Source organism: Silene latifolia, chromosome 3 (genome assembly GCF_048544455.1).
Source record: "Silene latifolia isolate original U9 population chromosome 3, ASM4854445v1, whole genome shotgun sequence".
NCBI lineage: Eukaryota > Viridiplantae > Streptophyta > Magnoliopsida > Caryophyllales > Caryophyllaceae > Silene > Silene latifolia.
The window spans coordinates 46941528-46968986 of NC_133528.1; the positions used below are offsets into that span (position 1 = coordinate 46941528).

A 27459-nucleotide genomic window follows, 5' to 3' on the forward strand; every position below is an offset into this window, starting at 1 on the left:
ACCCGTCTACTGCAAGTTTGTCTTTCTTCTCTTTTTTCCTCTTTTTCTCTTTTCTTCGTCTCTTTTTCCTTTTTTTTTTTCGTCTCTTTTTTCCTTTTTCTTTTTTTTTCGTCTCTTTTTTTTCGTCCTTTTTCTTGACCTGCCTTTTTCTGACTGTCTAACAGGTATGGCTCAGCGAGCGTCTTGGTTTGATTGATCCGCCGTTGAAACCAGAAGATTATCATGTCAGAAGTCTCACTAATCGGCGACGGCGCTTCGATTCGAGCAAGGATCCGACATCGGCGAAATATGCTTGATTAGCGGAACAGGGTCTCACATTCGCGGGTCCTTACCATGGCTTCATTTGAGCTCACTTACCGGGCTCGCAGCTACTGATCATACACGGTATGTCACTTTGTTGGGCTTGGATCACCCTGTCTATTTTTACCCGGACCGAGTGCTTCGCCAATTCGGTCGTCAACAAATTGTCCCTGCGACGGAGGCTTCGCGAGGTCCTGCTTTTGTTATTTCTCAGGGTAGATGTCATACTTGGCTCCATGCGTGGCGCCGAAGGACCGTGTGGCGCATTCTCGAGCCACGCGAGTCTACTTGGGTTTCTCCTTCATATCTCAAATGGACTACCGAACCGGGCCTTAAAGCAAGGAAGAAACTACAGAAAGATGATGCCATTGATCGGGAGAAGCACGACAGGGGGTTAAAAAATCGACAATTCTTTACTGGGCCGATTCCGGGCCCGACTGAGACCGAGACTAGGCCTGACGAGAACCCTAGGGCTAAACCTGGTGCTCCTAGCGTGTGGGACCGAATGGGTACTACAAGAGGTGACATTCCGACACTTGCAGAGAGACTTGGCCCTCGACCAAGCGTAAAAGAGAGATTGGGCCCGCGAGAAGACAGCGTGGTCCCCCCGAAGAAACGGGCAAGAATGATGATGGGTTAGACATCGTCTCGTAGTGACGGGACACGCGACCCAACTAAAGATAGGTGGTAGTTACGGCTCTATTATTTAGTATTACTATTATGCTTTTATTTGCTTTCCTGTTAGTTTGATTTGTAATGGGCGTCGCCCGGATTTATCAAAATAAAAGACACGTATTATTTATTAGAAATCCTCGGTTTACGCATTGAATATTTCATTTTTATTGTGGTTGTACCCTTTTCAAGGGTTGCCTACGATATCGCTTTTCAAAGAATCAAACCGAGGTCGTAGTTCTCTCATAAAACATTTAAGGCAGTGGCAACAAATGCCAAACTTAAAACTTATTCAAATACATCACAATTCAAGTGTTATTTCATAACTTTGAGAGTGAGGTCTTAAGGATAGTACTTCTTCAACTGATCCAGATTCGTTGGATTCGAGAAATCATTTCCATCCAAATCATCAAACGTCGCGCCTCTGTGAGTATCTTCTTCACGAGATAAGGACCGCCCAATTAGGCTTAAACTTCCTTCTTGGATCGACCTGGTAATAGAGCCCTTACTGATTTGAGAACTAAATCGCCTTCATTAATTCCCCGGGCTTTACCTTCTTGTTAAAAGCCCGCTCTATCCTTTTTCGATAGAGTGAACATGATACAACGCATTCAAACGACGCTCATCGAGCAACACCAACGAATCATATCTGGCTTGGACCCAATCCGCTTCCGGGACTGGCTTTCGAGCAAGATGCGTAGGGAGGGTACTTCCAGTTCGACTGGTTGTACTGCTTCCATCCCGTAAACTAGATAGTACGGGGTTGCCCCTGTGGCTGTTCTGATGGATGTTCTATATCCCCACAATGCGAAGGGTATCTTCTCCGGCCACTCCTTGTAATTGTCAGACATCTTTCTCAATATAGTAGCCACCGTTTTGTTAGCGGCCTCCCTTTGCTCCATTTTGTCCGAGGTCGATATGGAGATGACTTATGATGCTTGATTCTATACTTTTCAAGTATAACGGTACTGTCTCGGCTTGAAAGTGAGTTCCATGATCAGCGATGAACTCGTGCGGCACTCCGTCGAACGAGATGATGTCATTTGAATAAACTTGGCTACTTGCTTCGCATTTAGCACTTTGTAAGACTTGGCCTCTACCCATTTGGTAAAGTAATCAATAGCGACTAGGATATAACAATGCCCTCTGTTCCGGAAGGGTTTACTTTTCCGATGATGTCGATTCCCAGGTTGAGAAAGGCCAAGGTGACGTCATGGTGTATAGCATAGAAGGTGGTACATGTTGAATATTTGCAAATATTTGGCAATTGTGACAATGCCGGACATATCTGCGACAACCTGTTTCCATTGTTGTCCAATAGTATCCTAACCTCATGATCTTCCGAACTAGCATGTGGGAGTTCATATGCGGCCCACATTCCCGTCGTGGACTTCTTCCATGACCTTTTCTGACGTTGTCTTGTCGACGCATCGCAACAGGACACCCTGTCTTTGTCTTCTTATACAATTTTCCATCGTTAGTTTTAACGAATTGGGCGGATAACATTCGCAATGCACGCTTTCCACGTGTATCGAGGTCTGCAGGGTATTCTCCCGCTTCTTTGAATCTCACAATGGATGCATACCAAGGTTCGGCCGCTTTCCCGGCATCATCGGCGGCGTTTATATAAGCTGGTGAAGACCTTCGTTCGACACACAATGGCATGCTATCCATATGATCAGGGATGTTTATCAACGCTGCCGAGTTTTTGATGCGTCGCGAACGATTTTCCTCCCTTGGGAGGTATACGTATCGCACCTCTTCGAAGAGTTTTTCTAGCTCTTCTATCTTAGCCTGGTAGGGTGCCAGGTCGCTACTTTGATCTTCCATGACCCCGTCACTTGATTAATGACCAAGGAGGAATCCCCGTGTCTTTGTCAACTTCATGACTCCTAACTTGTTAGCGCTCGTAAACCAAGTAGGCATGCTTCGTATTCGCGGCGTTATTTTGTGGCGAAGTCCAATTTGATCGAAAGCGGTACGTGCTCTCCTCTCGGTGAAATGATAAGGACACCTATTCCGAATCCCATCTTATTCGAAGCCCCATCAAAATATAGATCCCATACATCATCTTCGACATGGACAATATCCTCATCTGGGAACGACCAAGTGTCAACAATGTTAGTTTCTTCGACTGGATTATCGGCCAGGAAATCGGCAACGACCTTTCCTTTTATCGCTTTCAGCGGCACATATTTGAGATCGAATTCCGATAGCATGAGGGTCCATCTTGACATTCTGCCGTTTAGCACCGGCTTTTCAAACAAGTACTTGATGGGGTCCATTCGGGAATATATACTCACTTCGTAGTGAGCATATAGTGACGTAGTTTCTTCGTTGCCCAGACTAAAGCTAGGCATGTCTTTTCTAATGATGTATACTTTGATTCATACTCCAAGAACTTTTTACTAAGGTAGTAAATTGCTCTTTCTTCTTTGTCAACGGTTTGTGCCAGCATTGCTCCCATCGCGGTATTTGTAACTGTTAAATACAGTGATAGAGGCAAGCCGCCCTACAAAGCGGATCGAGGCGCGGAGAAGATAACACTTCCTTTATCTTATCAAACGCGGCTTGGCATTGGTCATCCCACATAATATGCTCCCCAACTTTCAATTTCTTAAAAATTGGTTCGCAGATCATAGTTAATTTTGAGACGAAACGGCTTATGTATTGCACTCGGCCTAAGAAACCTCGAATTTCTTTCTCGGTTTTAGGATGGGGCATTTCCATAATGGCTTTAATCTTTGATGGGTCGATTTCGATGCCACGGTGGCTAACGATATGACCCAAAAGCTTGCAGAGGTGCCGAACGCGCACTTCGTGGGTTTAATCTTATATTATACTTTCTCAACCTCTCGAAGAATTTTCGTAATGCCATCAAATGGTTATTACGTTCCTTCGATTTTACGATCATGTCATCGACGTAGACCTCTACTTCCTTATGAATCATATCATGCAACAACGTCGTTCTTTGTTCTCTCGGTAAGTCGCGCTGCATTTATTAATCCAAACGGCATCTTTGTGTAGCAATAAGTGCCCCATGGTGTTGTGAAAGCGAGTCTTGTGCATATCTTCCTCGGCCATTTTTATCTGGTTGTAACCGGCGTACCCATCCATAAAGGATAATAATGCATGGTTAGCGGTATTGTCAACCAAGATGTCAATGTGAGGTAACGGAAAGTCGTCCTTTGGACTAGCCTTATTTAGATCACGAAAATCAACACAGACCCGAACCTTTCCGTCTTTCTTTGGGACCGGCACCACATTAGCTACCCAATCTGAGTATTCCGATACTTTGATGAACCCGGCCTTAAACTGTTTACCAATCTCTTCTTTGAATTTCAAAGACCACTCGGTACGCATTCTACGTGGCTTCTGCTTTACTGGTTTGAACCCTGGCTTGATCGGAATCTTGTGCTCTGCAATTTCCCTATCAATACCCGGCATATCTTTGTAGGACCAAGCAAATACATCTTTGAATTCATTCTACAATTCAACAAACCCCTTCCTTTCTGCGGGATCTAAGGTTGTTCCTATCTTAAGCTCCTGAGGCTCTAAGGTAGTCCCCACATTAACAACTTCGGTATCTTCGATTACCGAGCTTCTTTGGTCGTATTCTTCCAACCCTTTTACTAACTGGGGAGGCGGTTCCACCTCCTCCTCTTCTTCTTCCACCTGTCTATCCTCGGCCTCATTCTCAACGTTATTAAAACAATCAATTGAATCGCAATATAAATGAGATAAGTCGTAAGCAAACTGATTCATCTTATTATTGATTTGAAACTGCGCAAATTGCGTTAACATTTGGGCCAACTGATCAGAGGTCAGTGGCGAGATGGGAGCAGTATTCGGGACAGGCCCCGGAATACCAGCACTAGGGGGAGGTATAGGAAAAGGAAAGACTGGGGAAGGGGTATCTTCGACACCTAAAACCCTAGACTTAGCCTTAGGACTTATGTCAGACTCAGACTCGGACTCAGACTCAGACTCAGAATCGTCATCAGGTTTGAACATTTGCCCTTCTCTAATGGTCATCTTGAAAAGCGAACCCTTGTTGTCGGTCCATTTCATGGTTTTCCGCCATCCAGATGTATTCCTCTGAGGATCTACATCAGTAATGAGGGTAGATGGATCGAAACGATCACTCCTTACGATCATGTTTACCAAGACTTCGTTTGGTATTTCCAGCTTCTTTTCCTCTCCAAAGAGGAGACCCATAGCTTTCCCATCTTCGATCGGAACAGACTCCTTCTTTATTATAGCTACTGCCATAATGTTTTCGGGAATATAGAAACAATCACGGAATACTTTGATTCCGGGGACCAGCTTGTTGGCCTTTGAGTTGAACAGTGGTTCAAGGAAGTCTAAACTCGGCATTTCCTCCCCGGCTTTCACAAAGTGGCCGTTTAGAGTTAGCAAGTACGGCCCCATCTTGATGTCTCGGTCTTCGATCGAGACTCTCTTTCTCTGGGAGTCTTATTCAGTTGGCTCATACCCAAGCCCGTATCTTGTCCCCTTAGGCACTGGCGACTTCAATTGAAATGCGTTTTCCCTTCGGGGGTACATGGAGTACCCGAAGTACTTTCCGGTCTTGAAGATTGTTTTACAAACACGGCTTCCCGTATATAAGTCCATATTTAGTGCCTCGAAAGTGGACTCAATTGCGTTTACTACCTCAAAACCACAAGACTCCAAGGCGGTATTATCAGTTTGCACTTCGGAAGTAACATCTCCTCCCGTCACAATTATAGGAGTAGCATCGATGGTCACTACTTCTCCCTTGAGAGGGATTTTAATCTTGCGATGGAGGGTAGAAGACACGGCTCCATCTGTGTGAATCCATGGTCTCCCGAGCAAAATGTTGAAAGATGAGGCAACATCTATCACTTGGAAATTGACCTTGCGCTCCACCTTTCCCACATTCACGCTTAAAGTGACGAGTCCGGACACTCGACGCACTGAGCCATCGAAAGCCCGAACCGTTTGCGTAGTGGGTGCGAAGTCGCTTTTCTCGAGTCCCAAAATGAAAGCGGTCCGTAGTGGGAGAACATTAACTGCAGACCCGTCGTCGACAAGGGTCATTGGGAGTCGCTTATGACGGCATTCTACCGTGATGTATATAGCGAGACAATGTTGTGGCCCAAATGAGGGCAGGTCTTCATCAGAAAAAGTTACGGCATTAGTGAGCCGAGGTTGGTTTTGAGCAACAAATGAGACCACGTCATCTGGAGTAGTGTGCGGGGACACGATCATATTCATTAAGGCTTGAAGCAGAGCTTGTCGGTGTTCAAACGAGCTCAACATTAATTCCCAGATGGAGACATCTGCCTTAGTCTTTTGTAACTGCTTGATGAGGGAGGCCTCTGAGGTCGACCCTTCACCAAGAGCCCGGACTGAGGTGGCCTCCTTGGTGGGTGTCTTACTTGGACTGTCTCCAAAGATAGAGACATGGTTTGCCTTCTCGACATGATAGGGACGTCCCGATCGAGTCAAATGATTAGATTCGAGGACATCTTTCCTCAATTTAGAAATTTCTTCCTGAGTTCGGGGAATAATCGCACCTTCGGTGAGATAGATATCGTCTTCATCGTCAGCCCAGACCCCATTAATTTCATTCTCGCTTCGGAGAATGTATGGTGTGCAATCGATAGCAAAATCCCCAATTCGAACTTCGTTCTTAGCTTGAGGGATATACTCAGAGCAGCTTACATAGACCTTCCCCACGAAAAACCCAGTGAGACGGCAGATGGGTTGGATTAAGTGAGATACATCGGTATTGTCTTCGACGAATACTGCATTGGCATGGTCGCCAAAAGGATTGTTCAGTTTGTTAGGTCGGACGGTGGGGATGGGGAGCGACCCATTCTCGATCATGTCTTGGATTTCATGTTTAAGACGGTAACAATTTTCGGTATCATGACCTTTTCCTTGATGATAAGCATAGTAGGCGTTGGGCTTATACCATTTACCCTGTCGATCCGCAGGCGGGTCCGGAGTTGGACCAATTGGGTTCAGTTTCCCTTGGGCCGAGAGCCTTTGGAGGGCGTATGCATAGGTACACCCGATGTCAGTGAACGCTCTTGGCCCATGGCGTTGCGATCCCTTAGGAGCTCCTCCCAAAAGACCGATGGCTTGGATATGATTGGCGTAACCGGATGCCTTAGCTTTGGAAGAGGAGGCACCCGATACCCTTTTGGGTTTTCGGCCTCGTGAGAACGAACGTCGTCCTCAATTTTTCTTCCGACTCGAATAAGTTCCTTGAATGAGCCGAAATGTTGATATTTGATAGCGTCACGGTAGACAGGTCGAAGATTTTTGATGAACTTATCTACCATTTCAGTCTCCTCTGGCCTTTTGGCCAACTTCACGCTTTCAGCGCGCCAGCGGTTGAGGAATTAAGTAAATCCCTCCTTATCCTTCTGTGTCATCACCTCGAGTGTGCGCACAGTAGTCTGGATCTCAGCATTATCAACAAAGTGTTTGCAGAACTTCACCGCTATATCTTCGAAAGTGGGGAAATTCTTAAGCTCAAGGCTGTAGAACCACGCCTTCGGGTGTTCTCCTAGGGATTGAGCAAAAATGTGGGGCAACATCTCAGCAGGTACCCCTTTCAGCGCAAGGTACTCCTTGTAGGAACGGATATGTTGCAATGGATCTTCCGTCCCTTTGAACTTTGGGATATCAGTTAGGACAAAATTGGTTGGTAGCTTGTCCTGGACCGGCATGTACCCTCTGGCATTCTCATAATGCACATTTTCCCCTCGGGATAGCTTCAATTGTTCCTCTATTAGTCGGAACCTCTTTTCGAATTCGATTTCGGGCGGTGGTATGGGAGCTTCCACCGCGATCTTGGCTTCCACAGCCGTCAAGCGTTCCATCATTGCGACCAAAGTGTCGTTAACCGCTTGATGCCTCTGCGGTAGTCATACTTCTTGTTTGTAGCGGCCTTTCTACAGTAAAATCCCGAGCGAGTATCAGTTATCGAATCAAAATCCCCTGCACAAACAGGACTCGACTCATAACCACATGACGGACTCCATGCGACTCGATATTGGGCTTAGACCCGGAGAGCGAGCAATTGGGCTCCCTCGGTTTGGGTCATACACGACTAGGGACGGTTTTTCAAACCTAAAAACTGGCTATAACTTGACATGGATCCTACGAACGAACTATTCTGGCTCGTTGGAACGGGTCCTAACTGTGATACACACGTGGCTTAGGTTTTAGACTCAACGTGATCATAAATCCGACATGACAAACCCGTGTTCAAACCAGACATGGCTCTTGGGCTTTGTGACAAACGCCCTAGGTGGCCTAGTGGGGACGTTTTGGTGGGTCGACTTGGACCAAATGGTCGACTTTCATGACTCGGACCCAAAGATCGGTTTAGGTGACTCACTTGACAAGTGTTCTAACCAAACAAAGGCTCACTCGAGCCTAAGGGTGGACTAGCTCGCCTATATCGAGCAAGCAAAAGCCCAACTCGACTAACCCGACCCCACCGACTCAAACTCTATTCTAGGTTTGGGTTGGACCTGGGATGATTCATCGAAATTTGAAATCGAGAAGGATTGAATTGATTTTTAAAATGGGCAGCACTTCGGCTTGAAAGAAGGTTCAAAATTTCGAAATAGAGGGCCGAAATTTTCGAAAAGAAATAGACTTGAAAAAGAATCAAATTTTCGAAAGAAAAAGAAGATGGATTTGAAAATGCTATTTTGAAAACATGACCCGGGATTCACATAGCATGTAATCATTCGCATTTTAGGGATGCAATGCATGAACTAGACTCTTCTAAGTCTCGGTCGGTCCTCTAAAATGGGTCTATGCCGATGAAACCGCTTTGTCGGGAGTCCACATACCGTCATATGCCCGTAGCAATATGCCTCGTATGCACATTTGCCTACCTCCACGGAATCACCTTGATACTTAAATCGGACATAGTGGACATCAATATCTTCCCTTGGAATTAACCCAAGAGATTCTTTGGCCCGCCTAAAGTCTCGGGGGTTTATGCATGATTAACATAAAAAAAATGTGACAACAATCCTAATAGCCATCTTACACTTTTCAAGTTTCACTTTCTCCAGCAGAGTCGCCAAATTGTGGACCATGGAAAAACGCTCCACTCAAATGCTTTTTCAAAACATTTTTAATTTTAAAAGAGTCGCCACTAAATTTTTAAATGGAATTTAGAAACCAATTTTAGAGATTTGAATTCGTGTGACTTTACGTGTTAGGAAGTTAATTTAATTTCATTAAAACAACACCCAACCCCGCCCGTTGCAATAACGGTCTCTACTAGGTGAAAGATGGCTATTTCGGAAAGATATCACATGCGTATGCAACCATTGAATTTAAATCCTATCATGCGAATTTCATTCTAAGTCGTTTAAAATGCATTTAACTTCGTCGAAGTGGTTTAGCATGTGAGGTTCATTGATTAAACTAGAAAAACACATCCAAAGAGAGGGATAGGAAGGCTTACGCTTAGCATAAGATGTATTAACAAACATTAGTGGTTAGCTCATACATACAATATAAATTATAAATAATGTAAATTAAAATCTAAAGCATAAACTAATTAAACTAAGGACTAATCAACAAAGTCAAACAAGGAAGCAAATTAAAACACAAAACCTGGACAAACCCGTGCACTGCACGGATCTGAAATTTTCGAAATATGTCAGAATTGACCCGTGCACTGCGCGGGTTTTGAATTAATACATTGCTAATTACAAAATAAATACTAAATCAATGCAATAAATTGCGAAAATCTACCTAAATTAAAATTACAAATTATAGGTCTGGAAAATCATAAAAAATCAATTTTTATATGGTTAAAAATAAATACACATAAATTAAATAAACTTGATTTATTAAATTGCCCTATTCCAACACGAGGATATTGTACTTTAACTCATACTCAAGCTATTCTAGTTTCGATATTAGTTAGACGATGTTAGACAATGGTTAGTAAATAAACAATAAAATAACGAAATAAAAAGGAGAGAAGGGAGTTTTAATGCACCCTCAACCTACATGTATCGTTGACACCGTCTTGGGTCTTAATCGATCGTAGATTTTATCTCGAGGGGCCGTCGTCGACGAAGACAATTGAAATTGAATTTTGAAATCACGAAACAAACACGTTCAAAAGGCAGACTTGAGCAGCGATTTTCAATCACTCACCACGACTTCGTTTCTCAACGATTTTTCAAACCGAAAGATGTTTTGGAAACTAGAAAGACTGAATTTTGTGAATATGGAAACAAACCAGAAGCTTTAATAGGATTTGTGTACGAGAATCAAGGCCAAAGACCACGACAGAAACTCGAAAACAAGATTTGTGTCCCTGTTTTCGAGCGGCTGTCACGGCTTTAGTTTAGGGTTTTTTTGGACGATTGATGGTTGTTATTTGCAGTATGTTGTGGGGAGAACTTAGAGGAATGAATGTATGGTGAAGGGGGGGTATTTATAAGGAGTTTCGAAGGGTAGAAGTAGGGCAACAAGCAGTCGGGCCTATTTCGCATAGCTGTTGTCCATCAGCTAATTCGTGAGGTTTTTAGGGTTTGTAGGGGGGTTTTCTTGGTGGTTAAGCTAAGGTAATATGGGTAGGATATTAGGGTATGGTGTAGGGTTAATGGGCACGGGTTTGGAAGCTGTTTGGAGCGGGTTTTGGGCTCGGGATTGAGCACGCAAAACAGGGGCGCTTGTGTTGCGGGCTGTTTGTGGAGTATGTTTGGGACGGGAATTGGATGGGTTTTGTGGTGTTCTAGGTGCTGGGTTGTTGTGGGTAATGTGGAGCACGGGTTGGTGGTGATGGGTTGCGGGTTTGGACCAAGTTTGAGTCGGTTTAGAAGGGCTTTCGATGGGCTATACAAACACGGGTAAAGGAAGGAATTGGGCTGTGTTGGGGAGTGTTTAGGACGAGATTTGGGTGTGGATATGGGGGTTCGAACTGGGGTTGAATGGGTAGAGGTCTAGGTTGGTTAGTGTACTCGAGATTCGTGCCAACTCGTAAAGAAAACGGGCTCAAAAACCGAGCTAAAATCGAGCTCCAAAACGCGTGGTTGAAACGAGTTTTAGATTTTCAAATTCGATTTTTCAAATCAATTAACACATTAAAATAAATGATTTTTCAAATCAAAAAATATATTTTATTTTCAATAAAATAAATTTAAGAAAATAAATTCAAATTAAAATAATAAAATGAATTCACTTAAAAAAACTTTAATTTAAATATCATTTAAATTAATAAAATACTCCGTCGACAACGCTCATTCCACATCGTGAAACGAGCCCAAATAATGACAATGACAACTAAAGAATACATGTGTCCTATCATCATCGGGTGTTTGTCGGGTTTTCTATAAATTCCAATATCGACAGAGATATGGGTATCTCAGTGGTGATTTGTGATTGTTGATTGTTATCATACGAGTATTGTGACGGTTGTTGGTTTTGATTGCTGTTTAGTAGTTGTGATTATTTGTATCTGTCTGTGTTCTTCGGGGTGCGTCCCTGGCTGAGTGGAGTCACTTGCGGGAGTGGCTTCACGCCCATTATTCGCCTTCTATGGAACCCGCCACAGAAGGGATGTGCACATTAATGGATTTGGGTTTATCGCTCGACGGAGATGAGCGGGGATTAGGTAGGAACGGCTGCGGTCCCCCCAGCGCGGCGTGGAGTGACTGTTGCGATGGGCACTCTGGCGGGGCTACACAGTTTAGTGTGTAGTCGTATTGTGGAGTTGGTGATGGAGTTCGGAGTATATACGTGACGATTGAGTGTGTTGTTTGTTGTGTTGTTGGATTATATAAATTGTGTGATTAGTCGACCCGTTTATTGTTTTAAAAGCTGTGGTGATCCATTCGGGGATGGTGAGCAGTTATTGAGCAGGTATGATATGACGCATATGGGATAGCTGGGATAAGTCATCACGTGGCAGTTAGAAGTCTTCCGCTGTGTCAGACGATGTTTTATAGCTTTGATACACTACTACAGATACAGGCTATAACAACGGTTAAAAACCGTTGTTATATAAAAAAGCGGACGTTGTTAAAGCGTTCGTTGTAAAAGGTTTTAAAAACGGTTGGTTTTCTTAAGGAACCCGTTGTTAAAACTATTAACAACGGTTTTAAGTATCAAAACCCGTTGTGGAAAGTGTGACTCAATTTTGGTGGGAAAGTTATAACAATGGTTAATTTACAAGGAACCGTCGTTATAACTAAAGACAACGGGTTGTATCTACATAACCGTTGTTGTTTGGTTTTACAAAATAAAAAAAAATTAAATTAAATATTACTAGATGCATGCATAATTACGGGGCCCGTTATAATTCCGATGCATGCATTATTACTGCCATCCCTGTACTGTGCATATGAATGGACAATATATGGAATGAGAAGGGTTTACATAAGATTTGAAGCAAGGAGATATGATGATTATGGCACAACTTCCTAAACATGCATATATTATATTAATTAAAAAACAACTCAAAGGACACATTACTTAGTATAAATACATACATTATCTCAACCATCATTCTATTATCTCACTATCTTCAAACCCTAACTGCTAAAACAATCTCCAACCCCTAATTAATCTTTCAAACTAACAACTCCAAAGTTCATCAACAAAATGAACGATTACATCCTTAAAACTCTTACTATGACCGAGAACAACAATGACTTCATCCGCCGGTTGCTCCACATCGAGGACAGTTTTAGGAGCTATCTTGTGGATGCTCAAGCCGCACTCAAGGACGCCAAAAGAAATGGCTTGACAGAGAAGCGGCGATTGTTGCGGCTATATGACGATATAGCAAGCTGCTGAACGAAACCTCCAAATAGCTAAGGAGGAGAGGAGGGATATCATAGAAGAGAATAAGACTCTATATGAAAATATAAGAATTGCATTTTTAGAAATGTAATTCTTTTTTTAATTTATGTATATATATATATATATATATATATATATATATATATATATATATATATATATATATATATATATATATATATTAATGAATTATTAATTAAGTTTATCATGCATTACTCTCTATCATCTTGCTTCTTCTTTGTTTTATTTTATTTAATTTGTTTTACGAGCTAATTAAGCGAATAATAACATAATAATGATCGATAAAAACCCATCATATATACATGCAAATGAAATAATTAAAAAAAGAAAACAATGACGATGAAAGACGATGAAACCAACAGTGACGGCGAGATTTACCTGATAATTAGAGAAAGTAAGAGACGATGAAACCAACAGTGACGGCGAGATGATAAAGCGACGATGAGAAAGAGAGAAAGAGACGATGAGAAAGAGAGAAAGAGACGATGAGAAAGTGTGTTTGATGTGTTTGTGTTTGTGTTTGTCTGTGTTTGTGTTTGTGTTTGTGTTTGTGTTAGGTTATGTATGTGTTTTGTGGCTGTAGCTGATCTGTGTTTGTGTGGTTTATAGTATGGAAAGTATTGACAACGGTTGTTAAACAACAACCGTTGTTAAATAAGTTTTAACAACGGTTGTAAATCAACAACCGTTGTCAAATAAGTTTTAAAAACGGGTTTAAAAATACCCGTTGTGATTACTTTTCACTAACTTTGCGCCAATTTTGCGCCAAATTATTAACAACGGTTGTGCAAATGTAACCCGTTGTTAAAACGTATAACAACGGTTATATAACCAAACCCGTTGTAATTAAGTTTAGTAAAAATCGCGCCATACATTCTACAACGTCTATTGTGATTTTCGTGCATAAACGTTTTTAAAGGGGCGTTGTAGTTGCCTGGATTTGTAGTAGTGATAGTATAGCAGTAGATCGTCTGAGAACCTTGTATTTCAGTTTCACAGTTTTGGTTTTGATCATGTAATCACTTTAAGTTATATTGTTATTTAAATTATGTTTCTTCATTGTCATTTGATTATCATTGCCTCGGGTAACCGAGATGGTAGCACTTTCATGCCTTAAGTGGTCCTGGTAAGGCACTTGGAGTATGGGGGTGTTACATAATGGTATCAGAGCGACGATCCTGAAACCTGTAACTAATGAACCTAATGAATATAGGGAGTCAAATTAAAATGAACCCGGGGTAGAAGTTGTAGGAGCTAATGCAAAGGCTTGGGAGACGTCCTAAAGTCGCGAACTCGCCCTACAATTTTGAACTGGTCACCATGGGATATGAGTCGGGATCGCTATGTGTTTATTTTGTGAATTGTGCACCAATATAGTGATGTGTGGCATGAATCGGTGTGATTTTGTATGTTGTTGGTTGAAAGCATGTTGAATGATAGTTGGTTTACAGTGTTGGTTGGAGTTGTTGGAAAAGTATGTGTAGAGAAAGATGATAATGAGGTGATGTTATACATTATTGATTGAAAGTATGATAGTTGTGTAGAGGTTGTTTTACGATATGGCAATATAGAAATACGGAAAGAAAATTTGTTTGGTTTGAATTATACATAGAGTTATGTATATATATGTTGTTGGTAGTGTTGTACGAGTTTATATAGCTGAAAGTTTGAGTAAGAGCATGAATAATTGGTGGAAAAAGATGAATAATCGTTGTATGATAATATGATTTATGATAAAGCATGTTATATGATGGAAGAGATTTTATAATGTTGATTATGCTAGTAACATGTGAATAGGAGACTTGATGTTATATATTTGTGATTTTGTTTACGTAAAGTTATAGAATAAAAACATGTAGGCAATACATGCTTGGTAAGTTGAATGATGTATGTGCATAATGGATGTTGTTTCTTGACTTTTGAAGATAGTAACATGTGGTTAGGGATACTAAGTTTATGAGTATTGAGTTGTTTTTGTCTACCTTGTTGTTGTTCAAGTTGTTTGGAAGTAAAAATCGAATAGTTATGTCGTCTGATTACAGCAAAGTTGTCTTTAAACTGTTATAACTTGAGATGCATAAATGATTTTGATGTGATTCCAATTGGAGGTGATAGCTTGTTCCTTCAAGATTCTAACGATAGGTCACACGCCCAAAACGACCAAGAAATGAGTGAGTTATGACCGTTTTACGAAAACTGGACAGTGCTGAGAAATGCGTAGGGTACTCGATCGAATGGCCCTTACTCGATCGAGTGCACCTTGGTACTCGATCGAATAGCCCTGGTAATTTTTATATACGTGTCTCTGACTTTCACCTACTCGATCGAGTAAGTTATTTACTCGATCGAGTGGCCTGTACTCGATCTAGTGACCCCTATTTTGGGTCATATGCTTATTTTTTGATTTCGTAGCATATTATGTTTAATTCAAAGGTATTATTTTGCTTCTTTCTGCATTGTTTTGTATGTATGTTGAGCCTGATGCGTAAGTTACCCAATCTTATGGTGTAGTGAGTGGCACCTATGGTGAGTATGAGTTCGGTGGAGAGGACATGAGTTATATGTGGTTGTGATAGATAGAGGAAAAAGAAAAGGAAGATTGGCAAGGCTTAATTGAGGCATAGAGCATGTTTTGTGAGACGGGATGAGTGATATGATTGTGTGTTGAGTAATGTAAAAGTAAGTGAATGTGGGCAAAGGCTGATGTAAATTTATGGAACGTGAGAATGAAAGATTGAAATGAGAGACGCATATGGTGGTAACTTTGGATGTTTAAGGATTATGAAGGGAGGTAGTTATCACTCAGTTGGTTAAGAATATATGTAATGGAAAGGTCGTTATAGGTAAATGGAAAGAAATGGGGTATAAAGAGCTTAGATTGAGTTATGCAGCGATGTGGGTTTGCAGATAGCGAGTGAGTTTGGGAATTTGGTTTATCAAGAGGTGGAACTAATGTGTGATTTTCTTGGGCAGTTAACAGTATGAAATGAGTTTGGGTTTGAAAAAAAAAGAAAAAAAAACCGAGATGGAGTGGACTGACCGTGTAGATTGATTGGTGATAAGTGAGAGTGATAGCATGATAAGAGAAGATCCATGGTAAGGAAGAGTGAGGTAATATCGATAAGAAATAATGGGATTTGAGTTTTGGAGCAATGAGAAGGTAATCGGAGCACTAAAGAGTTAGGAAGAAGTAATAAGGAGTTTTATGGGTAATTGATTTTGTCGAGTGAAAAAAGAAAAGAATGAGGGGAGTAAAACTAGGAAAATGTTGACCGGAGTTATGTGATATAGAGGTAAGGAGTCGTCGAGATGTGTGATACCAATCATGAGGACGTTAGTTAATGGTTATATAGGAGTCTCGGGACAACATGATTAGTCTTGAGTTTTGAGGAATTAAGGAAAGTAAGAAGTTGGTAGAATATCTGCATGATATGAGATTTTGTTGGAGAGTTAGATGATGATACAATTAAGGATAGTATTGGGAAGAATGTTGAGGTAATTTTGTTGATAGATTTGATGTTCGTTATTTGGGATGTTAACCAAAGATAGGAAGGAAATCGTGATATTTAGAGATGAGTGTAAGAGGTTTGATGTCCGGACAGTGGTAGTGTTATGGTTTGTGACTAGTGGTTAAGGGTGATGGTATATTAGAAAGGTAGCAATTCTAAAGAGGTTGATTTTGTAGAGACCAGATTGATAAGTATGGTTATGAGAGAGTATAAGATGTGGTTATATGAGGCGGTTATTAGTAGTTGAGTATTAATGGTATGGTTACATTTGGCAGGGGGCGATGGATATGCGAATGAGAGAATATATTATGAGGGGTATACGAGTTAAGCTCGGGTGAGAGGTAACTTTTATCAGGTGGTAACTTACGTGATCAGGATTGACTGGTTGGATGTGATTATGGGTCTGTGATATATATAAATGTTTGTGTGAGGTTCGGACCTCACAAGAAGTGGTATGGTGTGATTATTATAAAGTTATTATTTGAATGTTCTGTAATGCATGTTGGGTACGCTAATCTAATTGAATGATATTCAAAAAGGTAATAATTTGATTGATCTGGCATGCCTAGTTATAATTTTGTGTGTATTAAAAACACATGTGTATTGATACGGTCGTTATGTACCAAAAATAAACCTAAAAACAACTAACAGAAGCTAGCAGCAAGTAGGGTCGATCTCCACAGGGAGGCTATTTTGCTAATTATCTGTTTAACTCAGTCTGTCAGGGTGTCACAGAAATGGGGGTTTTGAATTGATTTAACTAACTAGAGACTAAAGCGAGGGAAATAAATAAGAGAAATTAACAGCAAGAGAGAAGGGAGTATGCTAGGAGTCGGTCCACCGTGGCAGCTATCAGATCTTATACTATCAGGAATACTAAGACGATTAGACTATTGATAAGAAGAGCTATGGTCGTCACCTTTCGGTCCTTAAACCGCCCTAGAGTGTAAACAGCTTAACTTTCGCCCTCACTGCAATACCCTATCGTAATTAAGCAAGCCTTCCCTTCCAATCTTTCGATCTAGGTCGGGGTTAACTAAATTTATGGTCTCCTGCATGCATTCATTCGACCGGATAACAGTTAAATTGCCTAATACAATTCTTATCGCAGGGCTAATCTATTTAATACAATTAAAGCATGCTACCACGGCTTCCCTAATCCTAACATACTATGGGAAGATTAGCTACGCATAATTAAAGGGGAAACAAGAAATAAGGGAAGAACAATAAACATAAATAAACAATAATTAAAGAAGAAAAGAAAGGGGAAGAATTACTGAATAAGTCCGGAAATTCAGAACGAAAGTAACAGTAACAGTAACAATGTATGTGAATAAATGATAAAAGAGAAGAGAGAGAGGGAGAGTATAGAGTGTGTGTAAATGACTCCTAAAGCTTCCTATTTATAAGAAAATAGGAATTGCTAAACCTAATGACGGAATTAGAGCTTAAAAGCCCAACCCGTCAGCATAGCCACTCGATCGACTAACTAAATCACTCGATCGAGTGAACTTGACTCAAAAACAGCTCGATCGACCTAGAATAGTGCTCGATCGAGTAAGGCTATAAAGGAACTGGTCGATCGACTAAGCAAACAACTCGATCGACTGATTATTGCACCTAGACCCACTCGATCGAGTGATAAAGTACTCGATCAAGTGGATATTGACTTTGACTTAGAATTCTCGTTAGTTTGACTTTGACTTGTCCTTTTAGCTCCCGAAACACCTTCACGCATCCCAAGACAAACAATATTCCCGCTCCAAATCATCTCTTCCTCCAAATGCATGCTAAACGGACGGTAAATGGCTTGATTTCGCTACTTTTTACGGTTCATTTCGCAATTAAGACAAAATACACCAAAGTAACATATTCGGGGCATTTCGTAGCATAAAACTACGATAAAAACACAGAAATACGTGCATAAAATAGGCTAAAAAGACTATATAAAATGCACGTATCAAATCTCCCCAAACCAAACCTTTACTCGTCCTCGAGTAAACTCAAAACTATACGCTAATGGAACGGAAAAATAACTCAGAGCTAGCTACAAATGCCCACTTAAGCCAATTTAATGCAAGCAACCTAACACTTATAGCCAGACAGTCAAATGCAAACGAGTTATAGGATGTTTAAAAACAAAGCTGAACCGTCGACCTTGCAAGACCTTTAATGATGGACTCTCACGGGTCACTCTTCTCTCATGAAGCAAAGGGTAAGCAAATGAATGTAAGAGAGAAGAAGAAAAATAGTCGCTCACCTAGACTACGACCCACATAAACATGCATGCAACTAATATGATAGACAATTCTAACTACCAAACATACATTCCAACCAAACAAGGTCTGTCACAGTAGGGCTTACAAAAATATGGTAAAGTGAGGCAATGGGTAAGAAAAGGCAAAACATTTATGGGAATGTGGAGGTATAGGTGATCAAGCTAGTACCTAAACAGAACCATATGAGACATATCCATTTCCAACTCAATTATAGAATAAAGCACAATGCCCTTCATTTGGCACACAATCTCACCAAACCAAACTGAACATACTCCTCAAATGATGTAAGATAGAACATAGGAGCAGAAACCGTCTCATAATCAGACATCTTTTTTTCGAAATCTTTTTCCTTTCTTTTTCTATTTTTTTCTTTCTTTCGGTTTCTTCTTTTCTTTTTTCTGATTTTTTCCTTTTTTTTTTCAATTCTTTTTCACGTCTTATTTTCTCATCAACCTCCTTTTCTTCATAAATTACCAGCTCCAAATCAATATGATATGAGCCAAGATTTGATACAATAAACAGAATACCGCAGAACAATCTAAACTAGCTTGACAAGGCAGGCTAAATTTGGATGTAGCTAAGGGTCAACTGGCAGATTTGGCTAATGTGGAGTTAAATGGGTAAAAATGAAAGAAAGGGAATTTTTAAGCACCTCCCTGCATGTGACACCAACCACTAACCCGAATGTATGACGGCAAAAAGCAATTGAATTTCATATATGTGCAAATTGATGATACATGTTATGCAAGGAGTATACTACTCACAATCCTACATGAAACTGGTCACAAATAACACCAGTTTATACGGCTCTAATTCCTTAGAAATTATAAGTAGGTTGCCAAAATTTAAGGTCAAGTCTATTCGTTCAGCTAAATTTTAACATTAACTCGTAGATATGCAAAATGACAAAGCTAATAAGATAACAGTTTAATGCAAGGCTTAAGCAAAAAGACAAATGCAGTGCAATTTCATCATTGAAATCTACCGTTCCGACTCAACCTATATGCTAAAATAAACATGAATTTTTTGAATTTAAACAATTTTTTCAATTTTTATGGAATTTTTGAATTTTTATGAAAATAAACAACAATGCATACTGAAATTAAATGTGATTACTGAAATGCAAATAAAAACAATATGCAGACACGGATATGGATGCATAACCTCCCCAAACCAAACCGTACAATGCCCCCATTGTACCAAAACATGGAAAGGAAAATGCAAATTAAAGGAGAAAGAGAGTAAAAGCGGAAAAACTCACAAAATGTGCGAATAAAGGGACCTCCCCAAACCGACCATGAAATGGGAGGTTGCTAAGGCCCGGAAAACCGTCTCAGGAAGCTAATCCAAGTCAATAACACTCGATATCCGTCCAACAGTGGTCGATCGAGTGAGTGGGCATCCAAGAACAGCTCGATCGAAAAGAAACTAGGTCGATCGAGGGGTTTCTTACTTTGCAGGTAGTCGATCGAGTAGATATTTGCTCGATCGAGAGGATTTGGCAGCATAAGTGCTCGATCGAGTAAATAAACTACTCGATCGAGTGGTTCTCAGCGTGTCCCTGCAAAATTCAATGAAAAACAGCCTGTAAACTAACTAAACAAGCAAACTGAGATAGTCCATGGTATAAAACCATTTATTACAACTTAAATGAAATAAAATGCAGAATAAAATTGCCGGGTTGCCTCCCGGTTAGCGCTAGCTTCAGTCAGGTCCCAGCTCGACCTTCTTTTTCTTCGAGCCACTCAAACTAATCACAATCAAAATAGCTCAAAGCGCGCAGCAACCTGTCAAATAGCTGCGCATGTGCTACACAACAGCATAAGTAGCACCAAAGTGGAATCAAGAAATAGGAAATAAAAATGTTTAACCATTTAAGTCTAACAAATTTCCTATGAGCGCTCCTAAATTTATCCACAAAATAAAGGAGCGCGGGAGCAATTGTCAATATATAGGGGTCCCGATTCAGATTAGCAAACTTGAAATGATAAGGACGGTGAAAATTCGTTAAATTATGCGTCCACATATGAGAGGGTGTAGCATTAAAAGAAGGAGCACAAATTAAACGAGGCAAAATACTGTTAAAACAAACAATAATGAAATTATCGCTTACTACCTCGGGTTGGTCGCTCTCAACGACGGAATCACTGACAAAGGAATGGATTACCTCATCCGTGCTAGGAGCAATTACCGTCTCAGCTGCTTCTTCATCAACCTCCTCAGTGGAATCCATCCCGTAAATCGCAGCTTCGAGTGTATCCGACTCTGCTGTGAATAAGGGGGGTTCACCGTAACCTTCATCATCGTCAAACTCGTCATCTAAAATGAACCCAAGTGACGAATTAAAGCTCCCAATGGCCAAATCAGTCGATCGAGCAAAATACTCACTCGATCGACCAACTTCCTCCCGCGTCTCACTCGATCGAGTAACAAAATCACTCGATCGAGAACTATCCTCCTGCATGTCACTCGATCGAGAAGAGATATTACTCGATCGAGGACTTTCTTCCTGTACAGCGTTGATATCCCCGCATATACTCTGGAAATACGATAGAAATTCGTCGTCCGAAATATAGAAATCATTTTCAGCATTGGGCAACGCGGGTTCTTCATGGGAAAAACCGCTCTTGGTCAAGTACACCTCTTTTGGTTGCCGAGCAACCAACCCAGCTGTTAACCGAGCAATTTTGATCGCAACTCAAAGCAATTTCGGTGACTTGAGCACCCATATGTCTACCAAATTCGGAGAACTAAGGATCTCGGCTCCGCGATTTCTTTTTTCGTATATCACGAGGATCTTGTTGCGGTGGCCATTGATGGGGTGGATGTGGCGGCACAACTACGGCTGCATTGTGCTCAGCAGGACCACATCCCCAAGACTTCTTCCTTTCCCAACTAGCAGGTGGCTCAGCTTGGGCTTCAAACTGAGCAATTAGTCGGGAGACAGATGTCATCTTGGCAAGAGGGATCGAAGGTACTCAAGCCTTCCCTTCGATAATCTCCCTCAGTAGCCTGTCTAATAAACCTGTAGGCCTATCAAAACAGCACTAAAGAAAAAGATAAGAACAGCCTCAAGGTACTTAGTCTTCCCTTGAGGCGAAAGGACAGACAAAATTAAAGCAGATAAAAGCGTCGCCTCCCCGGCAACAGCGCCAAAATTTTGATACGGTCGTTATGTACCAAAAATAAACCTAAAAACAACTAACAGAAGCTAGCAGCAAGTAGGGTCGATCTCCACAGGGAGGCTATTTTGCTAATTATCTGTTTAACTCAGTCTGTCAGGGTGTCACAGAAATGGGGGTTTTGAATTGATTTAACTAACTAGAGACTAAAGCGAGGGAAATAAATAAGAGAAATTAACAGCAAGAGAGAAGGGAGTATGCTAGGAGTCGGTCCACCGTGGCAGCTATCAGATCTTATACTATCAGGAATACTAAGACGATTAGACTATTGATAAGAAGAGCTATGGTCGTCACCTTTCGGTCCTTAAACCGCCCTAGAGTGTAAAATGACTTAACTTTCGCCCTCACTGCAATACCCTATCGTAATTAAGCAAGCCTTCCCTTCCAATCTTTCGATCTAGGTCGGGGTTAACTAAATTTATGGTCTCCTGCATGCATTCATTCGACCGGATAACAGTTAAATTGCCTAATATAATTCTTATCGCAAGGCTAATCTATTTAATACAATTAAAGCATGCTACCACGGCTTCCCTAATCCTAACATACTATGGGAAGATTAGCTACGCATAATTAAAGGGGAAACAAGAAATAAGGGAAGAACAATAAACATAAATAAACAATAATTAAAGAAGAAAAGAAAGGGGAAGAATTACTGAATAAGTCCGGAAATTCAGAACGAAAGTAACAGTAACAGTAACAATGTATGTGAATAAATGATAAAAGAGAAGAGAGAGAGAGGGAGAGTATAGAGTGTGTGTAAATGACTCCTAAAGCTTCCTATTTATAAGAAAATAGGAATTGCTAAACCTAATGACGGAATTAGAGCTTAAAAGCCCAACCCGTCAGCATAGCCACTCGATCGACTAACTAAATCACTCGATCGAGTGAACTTGACTCAAAAACAGCTCGATCGACCTAGAATAGTGCTCGATCGAGTAAGGCTATAAAGGAACTGGTCGATCGACTAAGCAAACAACTCGATCGACTGATTATTGCACCTAGACCCACTCGATCGAGTGATAAAGTACTCGATCAAGTGGATATTGACTTTAGCAGCTTAGAATTCTCGTTAGTTTGACTTTGACTTGTCCTTTTAGCTCCCGAAACACCTTCACGCATCCCAAGACAGCAATATTCCCCGCTCCAAATCATCTCTTCCTCCAAATGCATGCTAAACGGACGGTAAATGGCTTGATTTCGCTACTTTCTGGTTCATTCCTGCAATTAAGACAAAATACACCAAAGTAGCATATTCGGGGCATTTCGTAGCATAAAACTACGATAAAAACACAGAAATACGTGCATAAAATAGGCTAAAAAGACTATATAAAATGCACGTATCATGTATTCTGTGAAATGGTAGGGATGATGTTCATGAGGTGTTTATCCATTTATTCATATAATATGTTGCGTTGTGATCTAGAAAAGCGGTTTTGAGTAAGTTTTATTGTCCGGGAAGTTATACTGAGTCAGTGTTCATGGGAATTGTATGTGGTTGTGATGTCTATCGATGTGGTTGTTGTGTCTCGGGTGGTGATCCGGGCACGGTACTTCGTGTTGGGATGTGGATATTTTCGCGCTGCGGTGCGGCTGTTAGTGGCGGTGTTACGATGCCGTCGCCGGTTGTGGTGGAGTATACGGGGTGATTATGATACGAGTTTCCGGAAGTACATACCAGTTATACATAGATTGTTGTTTTGTTTGCTGCTGTTCCTTGTGAGTTTTGGTTGTACATATAGACTGTTGTTTTGTTTGTTGATGTTTCTTGCTAGTTCCAGCTCGGGAGCGAGGGTAGAGTATGATATGGAAGAGAATTGTGTATGTTTATGTTGTTGTCATGGCATAGTGATATTTTGTTGATGGGCCAGAGTTGTGAGAAGTTGTTATAGTAATTTTGATCTTGTTTTAAGGTGAGGCGTCGGTAGTCATAGTCATGGCAAGTGATCCGTGGAACATGTGTAGTAATGATCTGAAAGCGGTAGGTGGTTCATAATTTTTTGTTGAGATAGTGAGTGCAGGGTATTGGGAATTGATGTCATGTTAAGTTATGTATGAGTTTTGCGGTAATGAAAGAAAAGAACTTGAGGATTTAGTGTGAGTGTACGTAATAAGTGTGGATCATGAGTTATGCTTTTGGCGATGAGAGTTTTATATAGTTTATATAGAGAGGTATGTCATGTTGCGGTAATGTGGAAGAGTTGAAGTTTTGGGTTAAGCTAAAGATTTTGAGGTATAGGTTAGGTGGTGTGACGAGTAAATTGAAGTATGAGAATTGTTTAAGTAAGAGAGCCTTGGATATATGCATGGCGAGTGTTTAGAGTATAGGTGGTTATTTTTGACATGCGGTGGTGATGAGGATAATGAGAAGATATGGCTAGGATCTAGTATTAGTGAGTTACGAGGACGTAACATTTATCTTAAGAGGAGTAGGATGCGACAAAGAGAGTTTAATGGTTGTACAGGTTGAAGTAGATTTGGAAGTTTGAGTCTTGATGTAGAATAAAAGATTGATTCGTGTTGTGGTTGATTTTATTAAAGGTCATGACCGTGCTTGTAGTAATGCGATGTCTAGGAGTACGAGAATATTTCAATAGTGTTGACAGTTGAATGATGATGATTATGAGTTCGATAGTTTTGACAGTTGGAAGATAATGTTATGAGTGTAAGTAAACTTTGGGGACGAAGTTCCTTTTAAGGGTGGTAGAATGTAACATTCCGTTTGATGTTTATGAGTGTCTTGATATTGGATTTTCTAGTGGATAATATGTTAGTGAAACGGAGCTAGCAGCATTAGTGGATGGTAGTTGGTAGTGTATGGAGTTAGTGTCGGGAGAGTCTATGATGTAGGTGATATGATATCGTGAGCCATGTTGGGGAGGTAGGAATAGTTGGTGGAGTTGGTGTTTAGAGTTCATGTTTTATAGGTTGGAGTTTTGTTTTGAGTTCTTAGTTGCGTTGTTGTGTCTTGGTCGAGTTAGTATGTTTGTTTTTATGTATGGGTTGAACTTCAGGGACGAAGTTTCTTTTAAGGAGGGAAGACTGTAATACTACGGTTTTATGAGTCTTTGGGTACTCTATCGAGTGGGCCTTACTCTGTCGAGTAAGTGTGTTTTGCGTTTTAAAATAGTTTCTGACCTTTTGGGTACTCGATCGAGTAGCCTTGGTACTCGATCGAGTAGGCGGCACTCGATCGAGTACGTCAGTTACTCGATCGAGTAGCCGGTTTACGGGGAGATGATTTGTCGGGTTTTGTTAATAATGCGAATTAATATATAAACACTTCCGTCACTTTCATAATACACTTTTACAAACCTAATTACTTTCAAAAGAGAAATAAATCTACGTACTCCGCATTCATCGCATTATTGACAAATCCCGGAGCTTGGAAGGTCGGAATTCATCTTTCTTTACATCTTTGTGATCCTTGCTTCGAGGGTAAGATCTACGTACGGTTTTTATAGTATTTTGTTTAAGTTGGTTCAACCATAATTTGGGGATTTGGGGGTTTTGTTGTCTCTCTTGATTGGTAGTAATTGTATGATCATATGTTAGGAGGAGGATTCGTAGAAGAGGCCTTTTGATAACAGCTGTTGAGATCGTCTGACTGTATTACATTCCAGGTAGGGTTTCCCAACTCAGTATTAGTCCCATAATGTGTTTATCGCTCGACAGAGATGAGCGGGGATTAGGTGGGAACGGCTGCGGTCCCCCACTGGCGGCGTGGAGTGACCTGTTGCGATGGGCACTCTGGCAGGGCTACACACTTTAGTGTGTAGTCAGTATTGTGGAGTTGGTGATGGAGTTCGGAGTATATCTGTGACGATTTAGCTGTGTTGTTTGTTGTGTTGTTGGATTATATAAATTGTGTGATTAGTACTGACCCCGTTTATTGTTTTAAAAACTGTGGTGATCCATTCGGGGATGGTGAGCAATTATTGAGCAGGTATGATATGACGCATATGGGATAGCTGGGATAAGTCATCACGTGGCAGTTAGAAGTCTTCCGCTATGTCAGACGATGTTTTATAGCTTTGATAGTATAACAGTAGATCGTCTGAGAACCTTGTATTTCAGTTTCACAGTTTTGGTTTTGATCATGTAATCACTTTAAGTTATATTGTTATTTAAATTATGTTTCTTCATTGTCATTTGATTATCATTGCCTCGGGTAACCGAGATGGTAGCACTTCCATGCCTTAAGTGGTCCTAGTAAGGCACTTGGAGTATGGGGTGTTACAATGTGACTCGCTTCTAACCTAACCACTCATATAAAGCGGACCCTGCTTCGCTCCAATCCCAATGCTATAGCCTCCATCTGAGGCTTTGTTAGCATTTTCTGGCTCCCAAAACACTCAAACAAAACACTCCCATCTGACCATTTACCAACCCAAGTGAGGATATCAGACTCGATACCCGAATCCGGATTGACCCGACTCAAACCAATGGCATTTAGTGGACCAACACTATATACTCGATCATGACCCCCTTTCATTTTAATATGATCCAAATACTCAGCTTCCAAAGCATAATAAGAGTTGAAAACAATCCCATAACTCTTAAAATTTTCAAGCATTGCATCTTTACAACTCATCCAATAAGATTCACCATTCTTGTAACTTTTGAATATATAAGGTAAATGGTGATGAACAAAAGTAGGCGATCTTGGAATATTTGGAAAATTAATATCATTTAAATTCCAAAGGGTATAAATGTTTTGCAATAATTAATGACAGAAATGCCCCAGATGAGAAGAAAGCAAATCTTGGTATATTAAGTTGTTGGGCCCAATTATTAGTATACCCAAGGAAGAAATCTGATAAAATAGCTTGAGGAGGAGAAGGGTTGGATTGAAACCATTGAATAACTTATCCCTCAAGTTTTCTAAGGGCTAAGATGATAGGGGCATTTCCGATATTTCCAATATCTTTAACATTTTCAACTCCTAAGGGAAGGTTTGGGTGTGTAGGAAACGGTAAGACTTGATTGTTGACCGAATTTGGATGGGTTGTAAGGAGTGAGTTTAGGAGAGGAAGGTTTTTAGCGGTGACTAAAATGGTAATTTTGAAGCCATAAAGTAGTAATTGATGGGTCAAGTCTATGAGAGTTAGCATGTGGCCTTGGGCTGGGTATAGGAATACGAATATATGGTTTGTGGTAGCGGTAGTGGTGGCGGTGACGGTGTCGAGAGTGGTGGAGGAATACATGGTTGTTGAATGTTGATGGTTAGTGTTTTTGAGTTAAGATGTTTGTGGGAGTGGTGGGGAAATACATGGTTGTTGATGGTTATAGTTTTTTTGAGTTGATATGTTTCGAAAATGGGTCTGGACTTGTTGATGATAACGTAATACATGGGCGGCTATTAGTATATCACTATAGCCAAGGGGCAAAGGAAGAAAGCGAAGACTATTCACTTTTCCCCAGTAAAATTTTGAGTGTGCGTCATTAAGCATTGTTACTTAGAGCATCAACAATAGAGGTTTGTTAACAAAGGTTTGTGTACTTTTAGAGGTTTGTTGACAAACCTCTCTATTATTAGGAATGGGGCTTGAGGTTCATAGATGAGAATGGTTACAATTTTGTATACAGGTTTGTGTTTTTGGTTGTGAGTGATAGTGGACCCCATGTAGTATACTTTTATCAGATTTGTCCATA

General features: G+C 40.7%; 1 pseudogene; it reads right to left on the reverse strand.

The window, feature by feature from the left end:
- Window positions 1-27011, reverse strand: part of LOC141649033 (UDP-glycosyltransferase 89A2-like) — a 34600-nt pseudogene extending 7589 nt beyond the window's left edge.
- Between the last annotated feature and the right edge of the window lie 448 nt (window positions 27012-27459).